Raw genomic sequence first — 21,234 nt, forward strand, 5'->3', positions numbered from 1 at the left:
GTCCTGTGCCTTCTCTTTTGAGGCTACACACTTAGACATACACGCAACATGAAAGCTTTTCGACTTACAACATGTTGTTTAGGAAAAACAAGATAATTTCGCACGATGCGGGATTTCCTTAAAACGTGATTTTCTGAAAAGTTTTGACGAAAGAAAATTCTCCTTTTGGTTCTCTTTAGATGCTACATGTTAAGACGTACACGCCACAACAATTCTTTTCGAGATACAACGTGTAGTTTTGGAGATACAAGCTAATTTTGTACTATGCGTTATTTCTTCTCGTAAAGACTTTCCAATGCGTACGTATATGTCTTTACTCTGCAAAACTGTATTTACTTATGAAGTGGTATTCTTACATATCCTTTCGAGAGAAAACTGTCCTGTGCCTTCTCTTTTGAGGCTACACACTTAGACATACACGCAACATGAAAGCTTTTCGACTTACAACGTGTTGTTTAGGAAAAACAAGATAATTTCGCACGATGCGGGATTTCCTTAAAACGTGATTTTCTGAAAAATTTTGACGAAAGAAAATTCTCCTTTTGGTTCTCTTTAGATGCTACATGTTAAGACGTACACGCCACAACAATTCTTTTCGAGATACAACGTGTAGTTTTGGAGATACAAGCTAATTTTGTACTATGCGTTATTTCTTCTCGTAAAGAGTTTCCAATGCGTACGTATATGTCTTTACTCTGCAAAACTGTATTTCCTTATGAAGTGGTATTCTTACATATCCTGTCGAGAGAAAACTGTCCTGTGCCTTCTCTTTTGAGGCTACACACTTAGACATACACGCAACATGACAGCTTTTCGACTTACAACGTGTTGTTTAGGAAAAACAAGATAATTTCGCACGATGCGGGATTTCCTTAAAACGTGATTTTCTGAAAAATTTTGACGAAAGAAAATTCTCCTTTTGGTTCTCTTTAGATGCTACATGTTAAGACGTACACGCCACAACAATTCTTTTCGAGATACAACGTGGAGTTTTGGAGATACAAGCTAATTTTGTACTATGCGTTATTTCTTCTCGTAAAGAGTTTCCAATGTGTACGTATATGTCTTTACTCTGCAAAACTGTATTTCCTTATGAAGTGGTATTCTTACATCTCCTGTCGAGAGAAAACTGTCCTGTGCCTTCACTTTTGAGGCTACACACTTAGACATACACGCAACATGAAAGCTTTTCGACTTACAACGTGTTGTTTAGGAAAAACAAGATAATTTCGCACGATGCGGGATTTCCTTAAAACGTGATTTTCTGAAAAATTTTGACGAAAGAAAATTCTCCTTTTGGTTCTCTTTAGATGCTACATGTTAAGACGTACACGCCACAACAATTCTTTTCGAGATACAACGTGTAGTTTTGGAGATACAAGCTAATTTTGTACTATGCGTTATTTCTTCTCGTAAAGAGTTTCCAATGCGTACGTATATGTCTTTACTCTGCAAAACTGTATTTCCTTATGAAGTGGTATTCTTACATATCCTTTCGAGAGAAAACTGTCCTGTGCCTTCTCTTTTGAGGCTACACACTTAGACATACACGCAACATGAAAGCTTTTCGACTTACAACGTGTTGTTTAGGAAAAACAAGATAATTTCGCACGATGCGGGATTTCCTTAAAACGTGATTTTCTGAAAAATTTTGACGAAAGAAAATTATCCTTTTGGTTCTCTTTAGATGCTACATGTTAAGACGTACACGCCACAACAATTCTTTTCGAGATACAACGTGTAGTTTTGGAGATACAAGCTAATTTTGTACTATGCGTTATTTCTTCTCGTAAAGAGTTTCCAATGCGTACGTATATGTCTTTACTCTGCAAAACTGTATTTCCTTATGAAGTGGTATTCTTACATATCCTTTCGAGAGAAAACTGTCCTGTGCCTTCACTTTTGAGGCTACACATTTAGACATACACGCAACATGACAGCTTTTCGACTTACAACGTGTTGTTTAGGAAAAACAAGATAATTTCGCACGATGCGGGATTTCCTTAAAACGTGATTTTCTGAAAAATTTTGACGAAAGAAAATTCTCCTTTTGGTTCTCTTTAGATGCTACATGTTAAGACGTACACGCCACAACAATTCTTTTCGAGATACAACGTGTAGTTTTGGAGATACAAGCTAATTTTGTACTATGCGTTATTTCTTCTCGTAAAGAGTTTCCAATGCGTACGTATATGTCTTTACTCTGCAAAACTGTATTTCCTTATGAAGTGGTATTCTTACATATCCTTTCGAGAGAAAACTGTCCTGTGCCTTCTCTTTTGAGGCTACACACTTAGACATACACGCAACATGAAAGCTTTTCGACTTACAACGTGTTGTTTAGGAAAAACAAGATAATTTCGCACGATGCGGGATTTCCTTAAAACGTGATTTTCGGAAAAATTTTGACGAAAGAAAATTCTCCTTTTGGTTCTCTTTAGATGCTACATGTTAAGACGTACACGCCACAACAATTCTTTTCGAGATACAACGTGTAGTTTTGGAGATACAAGCTAATTTTGTACTATGCGTTATTTCTTCTCGTAAAGAGTTTCCAATGCGTACGTATATGTCTTTACTCTGCAAAACTGTATTTCCTTATGAAGTGGTATTCTTACATATCCTTTCGAGAGAAAACTGTCCTGTGCCTTCTCTTTTGAGGCTACACACTTAGACATACACGCAACATGACAGCTTTTCGACTTACAACGTGTTGTTTAGGAAAAACAAGATAATTTCGCACGATGCGGGATTTCCTTAAAACGTGATTTTCTGAAAAATTTTGACGAAAGAAAATTCTCCTTTTGGTTCTCTTTAGATGCTACATGTTAAGACGTACACGCCACAACAATTCTTTTCGAGATACAACGTGTAGTTTTGGAGATACAAGCTAATTTTGTACTATGCGTTATTTCTTCTCGTAAAGAGTTTCCAATGCGTACGTATATGTCTTTACTCTGCAAAACTGTATTTCCTTATGAAGTGGTATTCTTACATATCCTTTCGAGAGAAAACTGTCCTGTGCCTTCTCTTTTGAGGCTACACACTTAGACATACACGCAACATGAAAGCTTTTCGACTTACAACGTGTTGTTTAGGAAAAACAAGATAATTTCGCACGATGCGGGATTTCCTTAAAACGTGATTTTCTGAAAAATTTTGACGAAAGAAAATTCTCCTTTTGGTTCTCTTTAGATACTACATGTTAAGACGTACACGCCACAACAATTCTTTTCGAGATACAACGTGTAGTTTTGGAGATACAAACTAATTTTGTACTATGCGTTATTTCTTCTCGTAAAGAGTTTCCAATGCGTACGTATATGTCTTTACTCTGCAAAACTGTATTTCCTTATGAAGTGGTATTCTTACATATCCTTTCGAGAGAAAACTGTCCTGTGCCTTCACTTTTGAGGCTACACACTTAGACATACACGCAACATGAAAGCTTTTCGACTTACAACGTGTTGTTTAGGAAAAACAAGATAATTTCGCACGATGCGGGATTTCCTTAAAACGTGATTTTCTGAAAAATTTTGACGAAAGAAAATTCTCCTTTTGGTTCTCTTTAGATGCTACATGTTAAGACGTACACGCCACAACAATTCTTTTCGAGATACAACGTGTAGTTTTGGAGATACAAGCTAATTTTGTACTATGCGTTATTTCTTCTCGTAAAGAGTTTCCAATGCGTACGTATATGTCTTTACTCTGCAAAACTGTATTTCCTTATGAAGTGGTATTCTTACATATCCTTTCGAGAGAAAACTGTCCTGTGCCTTCTCTTTTGAGGCTACACACTTAGACATACACGCAACATGAAAGCTTTTCGACTTACAACGTGTTGTTTAGGAAAAACAAGATAATTTCGCACGATGCGGGATTTCCTTAAAACGTGATTTTCTGAAAAATTTTGACGAAAGAAAATTCTCCTTTTGGTTCTCTTTAGATGCTACATGTTAAGACGTACACGCCACAACAATTCTTTTCGAGATACAACGTGTAGTTTTGGAGATACAAGCTAATTTTGTACTATGCGTTATTTCTTCTCGTAAAGAGTTTCCAATGCGTACGTATATGTCTTTACTCTGCAAAACTGTATTTCCTTATGAAGTGGTATTCTTACATATCCTTTCGAGAGAAAACTGTCCTGTGCCTTCTCTTTTGAGGCTACACACTTAGGCATACACGCAACATGAAAGCTTTTCGACTTACAACGTGTTGTTTAGGAAAAACAAGATAATTTCGCACGATGCGGGATTTCCTTAAAACGTGATTTTCTGAAAAATTTTGACGAAAGAAAATTCTCCTTTTGGTTCTCTTTAGATGCTACATGTTAAGACGTACACGCCACAAGAATTCTTTTCGAGATACAACGTGTAGTTTTGGAGATACAAGCTAATTTTGTACGATGCGTTATTTCTTCTCGTAAAGAGTTTCCAATGCGTACGTATATGTCTTTATTCTGCAAAACTGTATTTCCTTATGAAGTGGTATTCTTACATATCCTTTCGAGAGAAAACTGTCCTGTGCCTTCTCTTTTGAGGCTACACACTTAGACATACACGCAACATGAAAGCTTTTCGACTTACAACGTGTTGTTTAGGAAAAACAAGATAATTTCGCACGATGCGGGATTTCCTTAAAACGTGATTTTCTGAAAAATTTTGACGAAAGAAAATTCTCCTTTTGGTTCTCTTTAGATGCTACATGTTAAGACGTACACGCCACAACAATTCTTTTCGAGATACAACGTGTAGTTTTGGAGATACAAGCTAATTTTGTACTATGCGTTATTTCTTCTCGTAAAGAGTTTCCAATGCGTACGTATATGTCTTTACTCTGCAAAACTGTATTTCCTTATGAAGTGGTATTCTTACATATCCTTTCGAGAGAATACTGTCCTGTGCCTTCTCTTTTGAGGCTACACACTTAGACATACACGCAACATGAAAGCTTTTCGACTTACAACGTGTTGTTTAGGAAAAACAAGATAATTTCGCACGATGCGGGATTTCCTTAAAACGTGATTTTCTGAAAAATTTTGACGAAAGAAAATTCTCCTTTTGGTTCTCTTTAGATGCTACATGTTAAGACGTACACGCCACAACAATTCTTTTCGAGATACAACGTGTAGTTTTGGAGATACAAGCTAATTTTGTACTATGCGTTATTTCTTCTCGTAAAGAGTTTCCAATGCGTACGTATATGTCTTTACTCTGCAAAACTGTATTTCCTTATGAAGTGGTATTCTTACATATCCTTTCGAGAGAAAACTGTCCTGTGCCTTCTCTTTTGAGGCTACACACTTAGACATACACGCAACATGAAAGCTTTTCGACTTACAACGTGTTGTTTAGGAAAAACAAGATAATTTCGCACGATGCGGGATTTCCTTAAAACGTGATTTTCTGAAAAATTTTGACGAAAGAAAATTCTCCTTTTGGTTCTCTTTAGATGCTACATGTTAAGACGTCCACGCCACAACAATTCTTTTCGAGATACAACGTGTAGTTTTGGAGATACAAACTAATTTTGTACTATGCGTTATTTCTTCTCGTAAAGAGTTTCCAATGCGTACGTATATGTCTTTACTCTGCAAAACTGTATTTCCTTATGAAGTGGTATTCTTACATATCCTTTCGAGAGAAAACTGTCCTGTGCCTTCACTTTTGAGGCTACACACTTAGACATACACGCAACATGAAAGCTTTTCGACTTACAACGTGTTGTTTAGGAAAAACAAGATAATTTCGCACGATGCGGGATTTCCTTAAAACGTGATTTTCTGAAAAATTTTGACGAAAGAAAATTCTCCTTTTGGTTCTCTTTAGATGCTACATGTTAAGACGTACACGCCACAACAATTCTTTTCGAGATACAACGTGTAGTTTTGGAGATACAAGCTAATTTTGTACTATGCGTTATTTCTTCTCGTAAAGAGTTTCCAATGCGTACGTATATGTCTTTACTCAGCAAAACTGTATTTCCTTATGAAGTGGTATTCTTACATATCCTTTCGAGAGAAAACTGTCCTGTGCCTTCTCTTTTGAGGCTACACACTTAGACATACACGCAACATGAAAGCTTTTCGACTTACAACCTGTTGTTTAGGAAAAACAAGATAATTTCGCACGATGCGGGATTTCCTTAAAACGTGATTTTCTGAAAAATTTTGACGAAAGAAAATTCTCCTTTTGGTTCTCTTTAGATGCTACATGTTAAGACGTACACGCCACAAGAATTCTTTTCGAGATACAACGTGTAGTTTTGGAGATACAAGCTAATTTTGTACGATGCGTTATTTCTTCTCGTAAAGAGTTTCCAATGCGTACGTATATGTCTTTATTCTGCAAAACTGTATTTCCTTATGAAGTGGTATTCTTACATATCCTTTCGAGAGAAAACTGTCCTGTGCCTTCTCTTTTGAGGCTACACACTTAGACATACACGCAACATGAAAGCTTTTCGACTTACAACGTGTTGTTTAGGAAAAACAAGATAATTTCGCACGATGCGGGATTTCCTTAAAACGTGATTTTCTGAAAAATTTTGACGAAAGAAAATTCTCCTTTTGGTTCTCTTTAGATGCTACATGTTAAGACGTACACGCCACAACAATTCTTTTCGAGATACAACGTGTAGTTTTGGAGATACAAGCTAATTTTGTACTATGCGTTATTTCTTCTCGTAAAGAGTTTCCAATGCGTACGTATATGTCTTTACTCTGCAAAACTGTATTTCCTTATGAAGTGGTATTCTTACATATCCTTTCGAGAGAATACTGTCCTGTGCCTTCTCTTTTGAGGCTACACACTTAGACATACACGCAACATGAAAGCTTTTCGACTTACAACGTGTTGTTTAGGAAAAACAAGATAATTTCGCACGATGCGGGATTTCCTTAAAACGTGATTTTCTGAAAAATTTTGACGAAAGAAAATTCTCCTTTTGGTTCTCTTTAGATGCTACATGTTAAGACGTACACGCCACAACAATTCTTTTCGAGATACAACGTGTAGTTTTGGAGATACAAGCTAATTTTGTACTATGCGTTATTTCTTCTCGTAAAGAGTTTCCAATGCGTACGTATATGTCTTTACTCTGCAAAACTGTATTTCCTTATGAAGTGGTATTCTTACATATCCTTTCGAGAGAAAACTGTCCTGTGCCTTCTCTTTTGAGGCTACACACTTAGACATACACGCAACATGAAAGCTTTTCGACTTACAACGTGTTGTTTAGGAAAAACAAGATAATTTCGCACGATGCGGGATTTCCTTAAAACGTGATTTTCTGAAAAATTTTGACGAAAGAAAATTCTCCTTTTGGTTCTCTTTAGATGCTACATGTTAAGACGTCCACGCCACAACAATTCTTTTCGAGATACAACGTGTAGTTTTGGAGATACAAACTAATTTTGTACTATGCGTTATTTCTTCTCATAAAGAGTTTCCAATGCGTACGTATATGTCTTTACTCTGCAAAACTGTATTTCCTTATGAAGTGGTATTCTTACATATCCTTTCGAGAGAAAACTGTCCTGTGCCTTCTCTTTTGAGGCTACACACTTAGGCATACACGCAACATGAAAGCTTTTCGACTTACAACGTGTTGTTTAGGAAAAACAAGATAATTTCGCACGATGCGGGATTTCCTTAAAACGTGATTTTCTGAAAAATTTTGACGAAAGAAAATTCTCCTTTTGGTTCTCTTTAGATGCTACATGTTAAGACGTCCACGCCACAACAATTCTTTTCGAGATACAACGTGTAGTTTTGGAGATACAAACTAATTTTGTACTATGCGTTATTTCTTCTCATAAAGAGTTTCCAATGCGTACGTATATGTCTTTACTCTGCAAAACTGTATTTCCTTATGAAGTGGTATTCTTACATATCCTTTCGAGAGAAAACTGTCCTGTGCCTTCACTTTTGAGGCTACACACTTAGACAAACACGCAACATGAAAGCTTTTCGACTTAAAACGTGTTGTTTAGGAAAAACAAGATAATTTCGCACGATGCGGGATTTCCTTAAAACGTGATTTTCTAAAAAATTTCTAAAAGGAGAAAGAAAATTCTCCTTTTGGTTCTCTTTAGATGCTACATGTTAAGACGTACACGCCACAACAATTCTTTTCGAGATACAACGTGTAGTTTTGGAGATACAAGCTAATTTTGTACTATGCGTTATTTCTTCTCGTAAAGAGTTTCCAATGCGTACGTATATGTCTTTACTCTGCAAAACTGTATTTCCTTATGAAGTGGTATTCTTACATATCCTTTCGAGAGAATACTGTCCTGTGCCTTCTCTTTTGAGGCTACACACTTAGACATACACGCAACATGAAAGCTTTTCGACTTACAACGTGTTGTTTAGGAAAAACAAGATAATTTCGCACGATGCGGGATTTCCTTAAAACGTGATTTTCTGAAAAATTTTGACGAAAGAAAATTCTCCTTTTGGTTCTCTTTAGATGCTACATGTTAAGACGTACACGCCACAACAATTCTTTTCGAGATACAACGTGTAGTTTTGGAGATACAAGCTAATTTTGTACTATGCGTTATTTCTTCTCGTAAAGAGTTTCCAATGCGTACGTATATGTCTTTACTCTGCAAAACTGTATTTCCTTATGAAGTGGTATTCTTACATATCCTTTCGAGAGAAAACTGTCCTGTGCCTTCTCTTTTGAGGCTACACACTTAGACATACACGCAACATGAAAGCTTTTCGACTTACAACGTGTTGTTTAGGAAAAACAAGATAATTTCACACGATGCGGGATTTCCTTAAAACGTGATTTTCTGAAAAATTTTGACGAAAGAAAATTCTCCTTTTGGTTCTCTTTAGATGCTACATGTTAAGACGTACACGCCACAACAATTCTTTTCGAGATACAACGTGTAGTTTTGGAGATACAAGCTAATTTTGTACTATGCGTTATTTCTTCTCGTAAAGAGTTTCCAATGCGTACGTATATGTCTTTACTCTGCAAAACTGTATTTCCTTATGAAGTGGTATTCTTACATATCCTTTCGAGAGAATACTGTCCTGTGCCTTCTCTTTTGAGGCTACACACTTAGACATACACGCAACATGAAAGCTTTTCGACTTACAACGTGTTGTTTAGGAAAAACAAGATAATTTCGCACGATGCGGGATTTCCTTAAAACGTGATTTTCTGAAAAATTTTGACGAAAGAAAATTCTCCTTTTGGTTCTCTTTAGATGCTACATGTTAAGACGTACACGCCACAACAATTCTTTTCGAGATACAACGTGTAGTTTTGGAGATACAAGCTAATTTTGTACTATGCGTTATTTCTTCTCGTAAAGAGTTTCCAATGCGTACGTATATGTCTTTACTCTGCAAAACTGTATTTCCTTATGAAGTGGTATTCTTACATATCCTTTCGAGAGAAAACTTTCCTGTGCCTTCTCTTTTGAGGCTACACACTTAGACATACACGCAACATGAAAGCTTTTCGACTTACAACGTGTTGTTTAGGAAAAACAAGATAATTTCGCACGATGCGGGATTTACTTAAAACGTGATTTTCTGAAAAATTTTGACGAAAGAAAATTCTCCTTTTGGTTCTCTTTAGATGCTACATGTTAAGACGTCCACGCCACAACAATTCTTTTCGAGATACAACGTGTAGTTTTGGAGATACAAACTAATTTTGTACTATGCGTTATTTCTTCTCATAAAGAGTTTCCAATGCGTACGTATATGTCTTTACTCTGCAAAACTGTATATCCTTATGAAGTGGTATTCTTACATATCCTTTCGAGAGAAAACTGTCCTGTGCCTTCACTTTTGAGGCTACACACTTAGACATACACGCAACATGAAAGCTTTTCGACTTACAACGTGTTGTTTAGGAAAAACAAGATAATTTCGCACGATGCGGGATTTCCTTAAAACGTGATTTTCTGAAAAATTTTGACGAAAGAAAATTCTCCTTTTGGTTCTCTTTAGATGCTACATGTTAAGACGTACACGCCACAACAATTCTTTTCGAGATACAACGTGTAGTTTTGGAGATACAAGCTAATTTTGTACTATGCGTTATTTCTTCTCGTAAAGAGTTTCCAATGCGTACGTATATGTCTTTACTCTGCAAAACTGTATTTCCTTATGAAGTGGTATTCTTACATATCCTTTCGAGAGAAAACTGTCCTGTGCCTTCTCTTTTGAGGCTACACACTTAGACATACACGCAACATGAAAGCTTTTCGACTTACAACGTGTTGTTTAGGAAAAACAAGATAATTTCGCACGATGCGGGATTTCCTTAAAACGTGATTTTCTAAAAAATTTCTAAAAGGAGAAAGAAAATTCTCCTTTTGGTTCTCTTTAGATGCTACATGTTAAGACGTACACGCCACAACAATTCTTTTCGAGATACAACGTGTAGTTTTGGAGATACAAGCTAATTTTGTACTATGCGTTATTTCTTCTCGTAAAGAGTTTCCAATGCGTACGTATATGTCTTTACTCTGCAAAACTGTATTTCCTTATGAAGTGGTATTCTTACATATCCTTTCGAGAGAATACTGTCCTGTGCCTTCTCTTTAGAGGCTACACACTTAGACATACACGCAACATGAAAGCTTTTCGACTTACAACGTGTTGTTTAGGAAAAACAAGATAATTTCGCACAATGCGGGATTTCCTTAAAACGTGATTTTCTGAAAAATTTTGACGAAAGAAAATTCTCCTTTTGGTTCTCTTTAGATGCTACATGTTAAGACGTACACGCCACAACAATTCTTTTCGAGATACAACGTGTAGTTTTGGAGATACAAGCTAATTTTGTACTATGCGTTATTTCTTCTCGTAAAGAGTTTCCAATGCGTACGTATATGTCTTTACTCTGCAAAACTGTATTTCCTTATGAAGTGGTATTCTTACATATCCTTTCGAGAGAAAACTGTCCTGTGCCTTCTCTTTTGAGGCTACACACTTAGACATACACGCAACATGAAAGCTTTTCGACTTACAACGTGTTGTTTAGGAAAAACAAGATAATTTCGCACGATGCGGGATTTCCTTAAAACGTGATTTTCTGAAAAATTTTGACGAAAGAAAATTCTCCTTTTGGTTCTCTTTAGATGCTACATGTTAAGACGTACACGCCACAACAATTCTTTTCGAGATACAACGTGTAGTTTTGGAGATACAAACTAATTTTGTACTATGCGTTATTTCTTCTCGTAAAGAGTTTCCAATGCGTACGTATATGTCTTTACTCTGCAAAACTGTATTTCCTTATGAAGTGGTATTCTTACATATCCTTTCGAGAGAAAACTGTCCTGTGCCTTCACTTTTGAGGCTACACACTTAGACATACACGCAACATGAAAGCTTTTCGACTTACAACGTGTTGTTTAGGAAAAACAAGATAATTTCGCACGATGCGGGATTTCCTTAAAACGTGATTTTCTGAAAAATTTTGACGAAAGAAAATTCTCCTTTTGGTTCTCTTTAGATGCTACATGTTAAGACGTACACGCCACAACAATTCTTTTCGAGATACAACGTGTAGTTTTGGAGATACAAGCTAATTTTGTACTATGCGTTATTTCTTCTCGTAAAGAGTTTCCAATGCGTACGTATATGTCTTTACTCTGCAAAACTGTATTTCCTTATGAAGTGGTATTCTTACATATCCTTTCGAGAGAAAACTGTCCTGTGCCTTCTCTTTTGAGGCTACACACTTAGACATACACGCAACATGAAAGCTTTTCGACTTACAACGTGTTGTTTAGGAAAAACAAGATAATTTCGCACGATGCGGGATTTCCTTAAAACGTGATTTTCTGAAAAATTTTGACGAAAGAAAATTCTCCTTTTGGTTCTCTTTAGATGCTACATGTTAAGACGTACACGCCACAACAATTCTTTTCGAGATACAACGTGTAGTTTTGGAGATACAAGCTAATTTTGTACTATGCGTTATTTCTTCTCGTAAAGAGTTTCCAATGCGTACGTATATGTCTTTACTCTGCAAAACTGTATTTCCTTATGAAGTGGTATTCTTACATATCCTTTCGAGAGAAAACTGTCCTGTGCCTTCTCTTTTGAGGCTACACACTTAGACATACACGCAACATGAAAGCTTTTCGACTTACAACGTGTTGTTTAGGAAAAACAAGATAATTTCGCACGATGCGGGATTTCCTTAAAACGTGATTTTCTGAAAAATTTTGACGAAAGAAAATTCTCCTTTTGGTTCTCTTTAGATGCTACATGTTAAGACGTACACGCCACAACAATTCTTTTCGAGATACAACGTGTAGTTTTGGAGATACAAGCTAATTTTGTACTATGCGTTATTTCTTCTCGTAAAGAGTTTCCAATGCGTACGTATATGTCTTTACTCTGCAAAACTGTATTTCCTTATGAAGTGGTATTCTTACATATCCTTTCGAGAGAAAACTGTCCTGTGCCTTCTCTTTTGAGGCTACACACTTAGACATACACGCAACATGAAAGCTTTTCGACTTACAACGTGTTGTTTAGGAAAAACAAGATAATTTCGCACGATGCGGGATTTCCTTAAAACGTGATTTTCTGAAAAATTTTGACGAAAGAAAATTCTCCTTTTGGTTCTCTTTAGATGCTACATGTTAAGACGTACACGCCACAACAATTCTTTTCGAGATACAACGTGTAGTTTTGGAGATACAAGCTAATTTTGTACTATGCGTTATTTCTTCTCGTAAAGAGTTTCCAATGCGTACGTATATGTCTTTACTCTGCAAAACTGTATTTCCTTATGAAGTGGTATTCTTACATATCCTTTCGAGAGAAAACTGTCCTGTGCCTTCTCTTTTGAGGCTACACACTTAGACATATACGCAACATGAAAGCTTTTCGACTTACAACGTGTTGTTTAGGAAAAAGAAGATAATTTCGCACGATGCGGGGTTTCCTTAAAACGTGATTTTCTGAAAAATTTTGACGAAAGAAAATTCTCCTTTTGGTTCTCTTTAGATGCTACATGTTAAGACGTAAACGCCACAACAATTCTTTTCGAGATACAACGTGTAGTTTTGGAGATACAAGCTAATTTTGTACTATGCGTTATTTCTTCTCGTAAAGAGTTTCCAATGCGTACGTATATGTCTTTACTCTGCAAAACTGTATTTCCTTATGAAGTGGTATTCTTACATATCCTTTCGAGAGAAAACTGTCCTGTGCCTTCTCTTTTGAGGCTACACACTTAGACATACACGCAACATGAAAGCTTTTCGACTTACAACGTGTTGTTTAGGAAAAACAAGATAATTTCGCACGATGCGGGATTTCCTTAAAACGTGATTTTCTGAAAAATTTTGACGAAAGAAAATTCTCCTTTTGGTTCTCTTTAGATGCTACATGTTAAGACGTACACGCCACAACAATTCTTTTCGAGATACAACGTGTAGTTTTGGAGATACAAGCTAATTTTGTACTATGCGTTATTTCTTCTCGTAAAGAGTTTCCAATGCGTACGTATATGTCTTTACTCTGCAAAACTGTATTTCCTTATGAAGTGGTATTCTTACATATCCTTTCAAGAGAAAACTGTCCTGTGCCTTCTCTTTTGAGGCTACACACTTAGACATACACGCAACATGAAAGCTTTTCGACTTACAACGTGTTGTTTAGGAAAACCAAGATAATTTCGCACGATGCGGGAATCCTTAAAACGTGATTTTCTGAAAAATTTTGACGAAAGAAAATTCTCCTTTTGGTTCTCTTTAGATGCTACATGTTAAGACGTACACGCCACAGCAATTCTTTTCGAGATACAACGTGTAGTTTTGGAGATACAAGCTAATTTTGTACTATGCGTTCTTTCTTCTCGTAAAGAGTTTCCAATGCGTACGTATATGTCTTTACTCTGCAAAACTGTATTTCCTTATGAAGTGGTATTCTTACATATCCTTTCGAGAGAAAACTGTCCTGTGCATTCTCTTTTGAGGCTACACACTTAGGCATACACGCAACATGAAAGCTTTTCGACTTACAACGTGTTGTTTAGGAAAAACAAGATAATTTCGCACGATGCGGGATTTCCTTAAAACGTGATTTTCTGAAAAATTTTGACGAAAGAAAATTCTCCTTTTGGTTCTCTTTAGATGCTACATGTTAAGACGTACACGCCACAACAATTCTTTTCGAGATACAACGTGTAGTTTTGGAGATACAAGCTAATTTTGTACTATGCGTTATTTCTTCTCGTAAAGAGTTTCCAATGCGTACGTATATGTCTTTACTCTGCAAAACTGTATTTCCTTATGAAGTGGTATTCTTACATATCCTTTCGAGAGAATACTGTCCTGTGCCTTCTCTTTAGAGGCTACACACTTAGACATACACGCAACATGAAAGCTTTTCGACTTACAACGTGTTGTTTAGGAAAAACAAGATAATTTCGCACAATGCGGGATTTCCTTAAAACGTGATTTTCTGAAAAATTTTGACGAAAGAAAATTCTCCTTTTGGTTCTCTTTAGATGCTACATGTTAAGACGTACACGCCACAACAATTCTTTTCGAGATACAACGTGTAGTTTTGGAGATACAAGCTAATTTTGTACTATGCGTTATTTCTTCTCGTAAAGAGTTTCCAATGCGTACGTATATGTCTTTACTCTGCAAAACTGTATTTCCTTATGAAGTGGTATTCTTACATATCCTTTCGAGAGAAAACTGTCCTGTGCCTTCTCTTTTGAGGCTACACACTTAGACATACACGCAACATGAAAGCTTTTCGACTTACAACGTGTTGTTTAGGAAAAACAAGATAATTTCGCACGATGCGGGATTTCCTTAAAACGTGATTTTCTGAAAAATTTTGACGAAAGAAAATTCTCCTTTTGGTTCTCTTTAGATGCTACATGTTAAGACGTACACGCCACAACAATTCTTTTCGAGATACAACGTGTAGTTTTGGAGATACAAACTAATTTTGTACTATGCGTTATTTCTTCTCGTAAAGAGTTTCCAATGCGTACGTATATGTCTTTACTCTGCAAAACTGTATTTCCTTATGAAGTGGTATTCTTACATATCCTTTCGAGAGAAAACTGTCCTGTGCCTTCACTTTTGAGGCTACACACTTAGACATACACGCAACATGAAAGCTTTTCGACTTACAACGTGTTGTTTAGGAAAAACAAGATAATTTCGCACGATGCGGGATTTCCTTAAAACGTGATTTTCTGAAAAATTTTGACGAAAGAAAATTCTCCTTTTGGTTCTCTTTAGATGCTACATGTTAAGACGTACACGCCACAACAATTCTTTTCGAGATACAACGTGTAGTTTTGGAGATACAAGCTAATTTTGTACTATGCGTTATTTCTTCTCGTAAAGAGTTTCCAATGCGTACGTATATGTCTTTACTCTGCAAAACTGTATTTCCTTATGAAGTGGTATTCTTACATATCCTTTCGAGAGAAAACTGTCCTGTGCCTTCTCTTTTGAGGCTACACACTTAGACATACACGCAACATGAAAGCTTTTCGACTTACAACGTGTTGTTTAGGAAAAACAAGATAATTTCGCACGATGCGGGATTTCCTTAAAACGTGATTTTCTGAAAAATTTTGACGAAAGAAAATTCTCCTTTTGGTTCTCTTTAGATGCTACATGTTAAGACGTACACGCCACAACAATTCTTTTCGAGATACAACGTGTAGTTTTGGAGATACAAGCTAATTTTGTACTATGCGTTATTTCTTCTCGTAAAGAGTTTCCAATGCGTACGTATATGTCTTTACTCTGCAAAACTGTATTTCCTTATGAAGTGGTATTCTTACATATCCTTTCGAGAGAAAACTGTCCTGTGCCTTCTCTTTTGAGGCTACACACTTAGACATACACGCAACATGAAAGCTTTTCGACTTACAACGTGTTGTTTAGGAAAAACAAGATAATTTCGCACGATGCGGGATTTCCTTAAAACGTGATTTTCTGAAAAATTTTGACGAAAGAAAATTCTCCTTTTGGTTCTCTTTAGATGCTACATGTTAAGACGTACACGCCACAACAATTCTTTTCGAGATACAACGTGTAGTTTTGGAGATACAAGCTAATTTTGTACTATGCGTTATTTCTTCTCGTAAAGAGTTTCCAATGCGTACGTATATGTCTTTACTCTGCAAAACTGTATTTCCTTATGAAGTGGTATTCTTACATATCCTTTCGAGAGAAAACTGTCCTGTGCCTTCTCTTTTGAGGCTACACACTTAGACATACACGCAACATGAAAGCTTTTCGACTTACAACGTGTTGTTTAGGAAAAACAAGATAATTTCGCACGATGCGGGATTTCCTTAAAACGTGATTTTCTGAAAAATTTTGACGAAAGAAAATTCTCCTTTTGGTTCTCTTTAGATGCTACATGTTAAGACGTACACGCCACAACAATTCTTTTCGAGATACAACGTGTAGTTTTGGAGATACAAGCTAATTTTGTACTATGCGTTATTTCTTCTCGTAAAGAGTTTCCAATGCGTACGTATATGTCTTTACTCTGCAAAACTGTATTTCCTTATGAAGTGGTATTCTTACATATCCTTTCGAGAGAAAACTGTCCTGTGCCTTCTCTTTTGAGGCTACACACTTAGACATATACGCAACATGAAAGCTTTTCGACTTACAACGTGTTGTTTAGGAAAAAGAAGATAATTTCGCACGATGCGGGGTTTCCTTAAAACGTGATTTTCTGAAAAATTTTGACGAAAGAAAATTCTCCTTTTGGTTCTCTTTAGATGCTACATGTTAAGACGTAAACGCCACAACAATTCTTTTCGAGATACAACGTGTAGTTTTGGAGATACAAGCTAATTTTGTACTATGCGTTATTTCTTCTCGTAAAGAGTTTCCAATGCGTACGTATATGTCTTTACTCTGCAAAACTGTATTTCCTTATGAAGTGGTATTCTTACATATCCTTTCGAGAGAAAACTGTCCTGTGCCTTCTCTTTTGAGGCTACACACTTAGACATACACGCAACATGAAAGCTTTTCGACTTACAACGTGTTGTTTAGGAAAAACAAGATAATTTCGCACGATGCGGGATTTCCTTAAAACGTGATTTTCTGAAAAATTTTGACGAAAGAAAATTCTCCTTTTGGTTCTCTTTAGATGCTACATGTTAAGACGTACACGCCACAACAATTCTTTTCGAGATACAACGTGTAGTTTTGGAGATACAAGCTAATTTTGTACTATGCGTTATTTCTTCTCGTAAAGAGTTTCCAATGCGTACGTATAGGTCTTTACTCTGCAAAACTGTATTTCCTTATGAAGTGGTATTCTTACATATCCTTTCAAGAGAAAACTGTCCTGTGCCTTCTCTTTTGAGGCTACACACTTAGACATACACGCAACATGAAAGCTTTTCGACTTACAACGTGTTGTTTAGGAAAACCAAGATAATTTCGCACGATGCGGGAATCCTTAAAACGTGATTTTCTGAAAAATTTTGACGAAAGAAAATTCTCCTTTTGGTTCTCTTTAGATGCTACATGTTAAGACGTACACGCCACAGCAATTCTTTTCGAGATACAACGTGTAGTTTTGGAGATACAAGCTAATTTTGTACTATGCGTTCTTTCTTCTCGTAAAGAGTTTCCAATGCGTACGTATATGTCTTTACTCTGCAAAACTGTATTTCCTTATGAAGTGGTATTCTTACATATCCTTTCGAGAGAAAACTGTCCTGTGCATTCTCTTTTGAGGCTACACACTTAGGCATACACGCAACATGAAAGCTTTTCGACTTACAACGTGTTGTTTAGGAAAAACAAGATAATTTCGCACGATGCGGGATTTCCTTAAAACGTGATTTTCTGAAAAATTTTGACGAAAGAAAATTCTCCTTTTGGTTCTCTTTAGATGCTACATGTTAAGACGTACACGCCACAGCAATTCTTTTCGAGATACAACGTGTAGTTTTGGAGATACAAGCTAATTTTGTACTATGCGTTCTTTCTTCTCGTAAAGAGTTTCCAATGCGTACGTATATGTCTTTACTCTGCAAAACTGTATTTCCTTATGAAGTGGTATTCTTACATATCCTTTCGAGAGAAAACTGTCCTGTGCCTTCTCTTTTGAGGCTACACACTTAGACATACACGCAACATGAAAGCTTTTCGACTTACAACGTGTTGTTTAGGAAAAACAAGATAATTTCGCACGATGCGGGATTTCCTTAAAACGTGATTTTCTGAAAAATTTTGACGAAAGAAAATTCTCCTTTTGGTTCTCTTTAGATGCTACATGTTAAGACGTACACGCCACAACAATTCTTTTCGAGATACAACGTGTAGTTTTGGAGATACAAGCTAATTTTGTACTATGCGTTATTTCTTCTCGTAAAGAGTTTCCAATGCGTACGTATATGTCTTTACTCTGCAAAACTGTATTTCCTTATGAAGTGGTATTCTTACATATCCTTTCGAGAGAAAACTGTCCTGTGCCTTCTCTTTTGAGGCTACACACTTAGACATACACGCAACATGAAAGCTTTTCGACTTACAACGTGTTGTTTAGGAAAAACAAGATAATTTCGCACGATGCGGGATTTCCTTAAAACGTGATTTTCTGAAAAATTTTGACGAAAGAAAATTCTCCTTTTGGTTCTCTTTAGATGCTACATGTTAAGACGTACACGCCACAACAATTCTTTTCGAGATACAACGTGTAGTTTTGGAGATACAAGCTAATTTTGTACTATGCGTTATTTCTTCTCGTAAAGAGTTTCCAATGCGTACGTATATGTCTTTACTCTGCAAAACTGTATTTCCTTATGAAGTGGTATTCTTACATATCCTTTCGAGAGAAAACTGTCCTGTGCCTTCTCTTTTGAGGCTACACACTTAGACATACACGCAACATGAAAGCTTTTCGACTTACAACGTGTTGTTTAGGAAAAACAAGATAATTTCGCACGATGCGGGATTTCCTTAAAACGTGATTTTCTGAAAAATTTTGACGAAAGAAAATTCTCCTTTTGGTTCTCTTTAGATTCTACATGTTAAGACGTCCACGCCACAACAATTCTTTTCGAGATACAACGTGTAGTTTTGGAGATACAAGCTAATTTTGTACTATGCGTTATTTCTTCTCGTAAAGAGTTTCCAATGCGTACGTATATGTCTTTACTCTGCAAAACTGTATTTCCTTATGAAGTGGTATTCTTACATATCCTTTCGAGAGAAAACTGTCCTGTGCCTTCTCTTTTGAGGCTACACACTTAGACATATACGCAACATGAAAGCTTTTCGACTTACAACGTGTTGTTTAGGAAAAACAAGATAATTTCGCACGATGCGGGGTTTCCTTAAAACGTGATTTTCTGAAAAATTTTGACGAAAGAAAATTCTCCTTTTGGTTCTCTTTAGATGCTACATGTTAAGACGTACACGCCACAACAATTCTTTTCGAGATACAACGTGTAGTTTTGGAGATACAAGCTAATTTTGTACTATGCGTTATTTCTTCTCGTAAAGAGTTTCCAATGCGTACGTATATGTCTTTACTCTGCAAAACTGTATTTCCTTATGAAGTGGTATTCTTACATATCCTTTCGAGAGAAAACTGTCCTGTGCCTTCTCTTTTGAGGCTACACACTTAGACATACACGCAACATGAAAGCTTTTCGACTTACAACATGTTGTTTAGGAAAAACAAGATAATTTCGCACGATGCGGGATTTCCTTAAAACGTGATTTTCTGAAAAGTTTTGACGAAAGAAAATTCTCCTTTTGGTTCTCTTTAGATGCTACATGTTAAGACGTACACGCCACAACAATTCTTTTCGAGATACAACGTGTAGTTTTGGAGATACAAGCTAATTTTGTACTATGCGTTATTTCTTCTCGTAAAGACTTTCCAATGCGTACGTATATGTCTTTACTCTGCAAAACTGTATTTACTTATGAAGTGGTATTCTTACATATCCTTTCGAGAGAAAACTGTCCTGTGCCTTCTCTTTTGAGGCTACACACTTAGACATACACGCAACATGAAAGCTTTTCGACTTACAACGTGTTGTTTAGGAAAAACAAGATAATTTCGCACGATGCGGGATTTCCTTAAAACGTGATTTTCTGAAAAATTTTGACGAAAGAAAATTCTCCTTTTGGTTCTCTTTAGATGCTACATGTTAAGACGTACACGCCACAACAATTCTTTTCGAGATACAACGTGTAGTTTTGGAGATACAAGCTAATTTTGTACTATGCGTTATTTCTTCTCGTAAAGAGTTTCCAATGCGTACGTATATGTCTTTACTCTGCAAAACTGTATTTCCTTATGAAGTGGTATTCTTACATATCCTGTCGAGAGAAAACTGTCCTGTGCCTTCTCTTTTGAGGCTACACACTTAGACATACACGCAACATGACAGCTTTTCGACTTACAACGTGTTGTTTAGGAAAAACAAGATAATTTCGCACGATGCGGGATTTCCTTAAAACGTGATTTTCTGAAAAATTTTGACGAAAGAAAATTCTCCTTTTGGTTCTCTTTAGATGCTACATGTTAAGACGTACACGCCACAACAATTCTTTTCGAGATACAACGTGGAGTTTTGGAGATACAAGCTAATTTTGTACTATGCGTTATTTCTTCTCGTAAAGAGTTTCCAATGTGTACGTATATGTCTTTACTCTGCAAAACTGTATTTCCTTATGAAGTGGTATTCTAACATCTCCTGTCGAGAGAAAACTGTCCTGTGCCTTCACTTTTGAGGCTACACACTTAGACATACACGCAACATGAAAGCTTTTCGACTTACAACGTGTTGTTTAGGAAAAACAAGATAATTTCGCACGATGCGGGATTTCCTTAAAACGTGATTTTCTGAAAAATTTTGACGAAAGAAAATTCTCCTTTTGGTTCTCTTTAGATGCTACATGTTAAGACGTACACGCCACAACAATTCTTTTCGAGATACAACGTGTAGTTTTGGAGATACAAGCTAATTTTGTACTATGCGTTATTTCTTCTCGTAAAGAGTTTCCAATGCGTACGTATATGTCTTTACTCTGCAAAACTGTATTTCCTTATGAAGTGGTATTCTTACATATCCTTTCGAGAGAAAACTGTCCTGTGCCTTCTCTTTTGAGGCTACACACTTAGACATACACGCAACATGAAAGCTTTTCGACTTACAACGTGTTGTTTAGGAAAAACAAGATAATTTCGCACGATGCGGGAT

Source organism: Apodemus sylvaticus, unplaced genomic scaffold (genome assembly GCF_947179515.1).
Source record: "Apodemus sylvaticus unplaced genomic scaffold, mApoSyl1.1 scaffold_33, whole genome shotgun sequence".
In the NCBI taxonomy this organism is placed as follows: Eukaryota; Metazoa; Chordata; class Mammalia; order Rodentia; family Muridae; genus Apodemus; species Apodemus sylvaticus.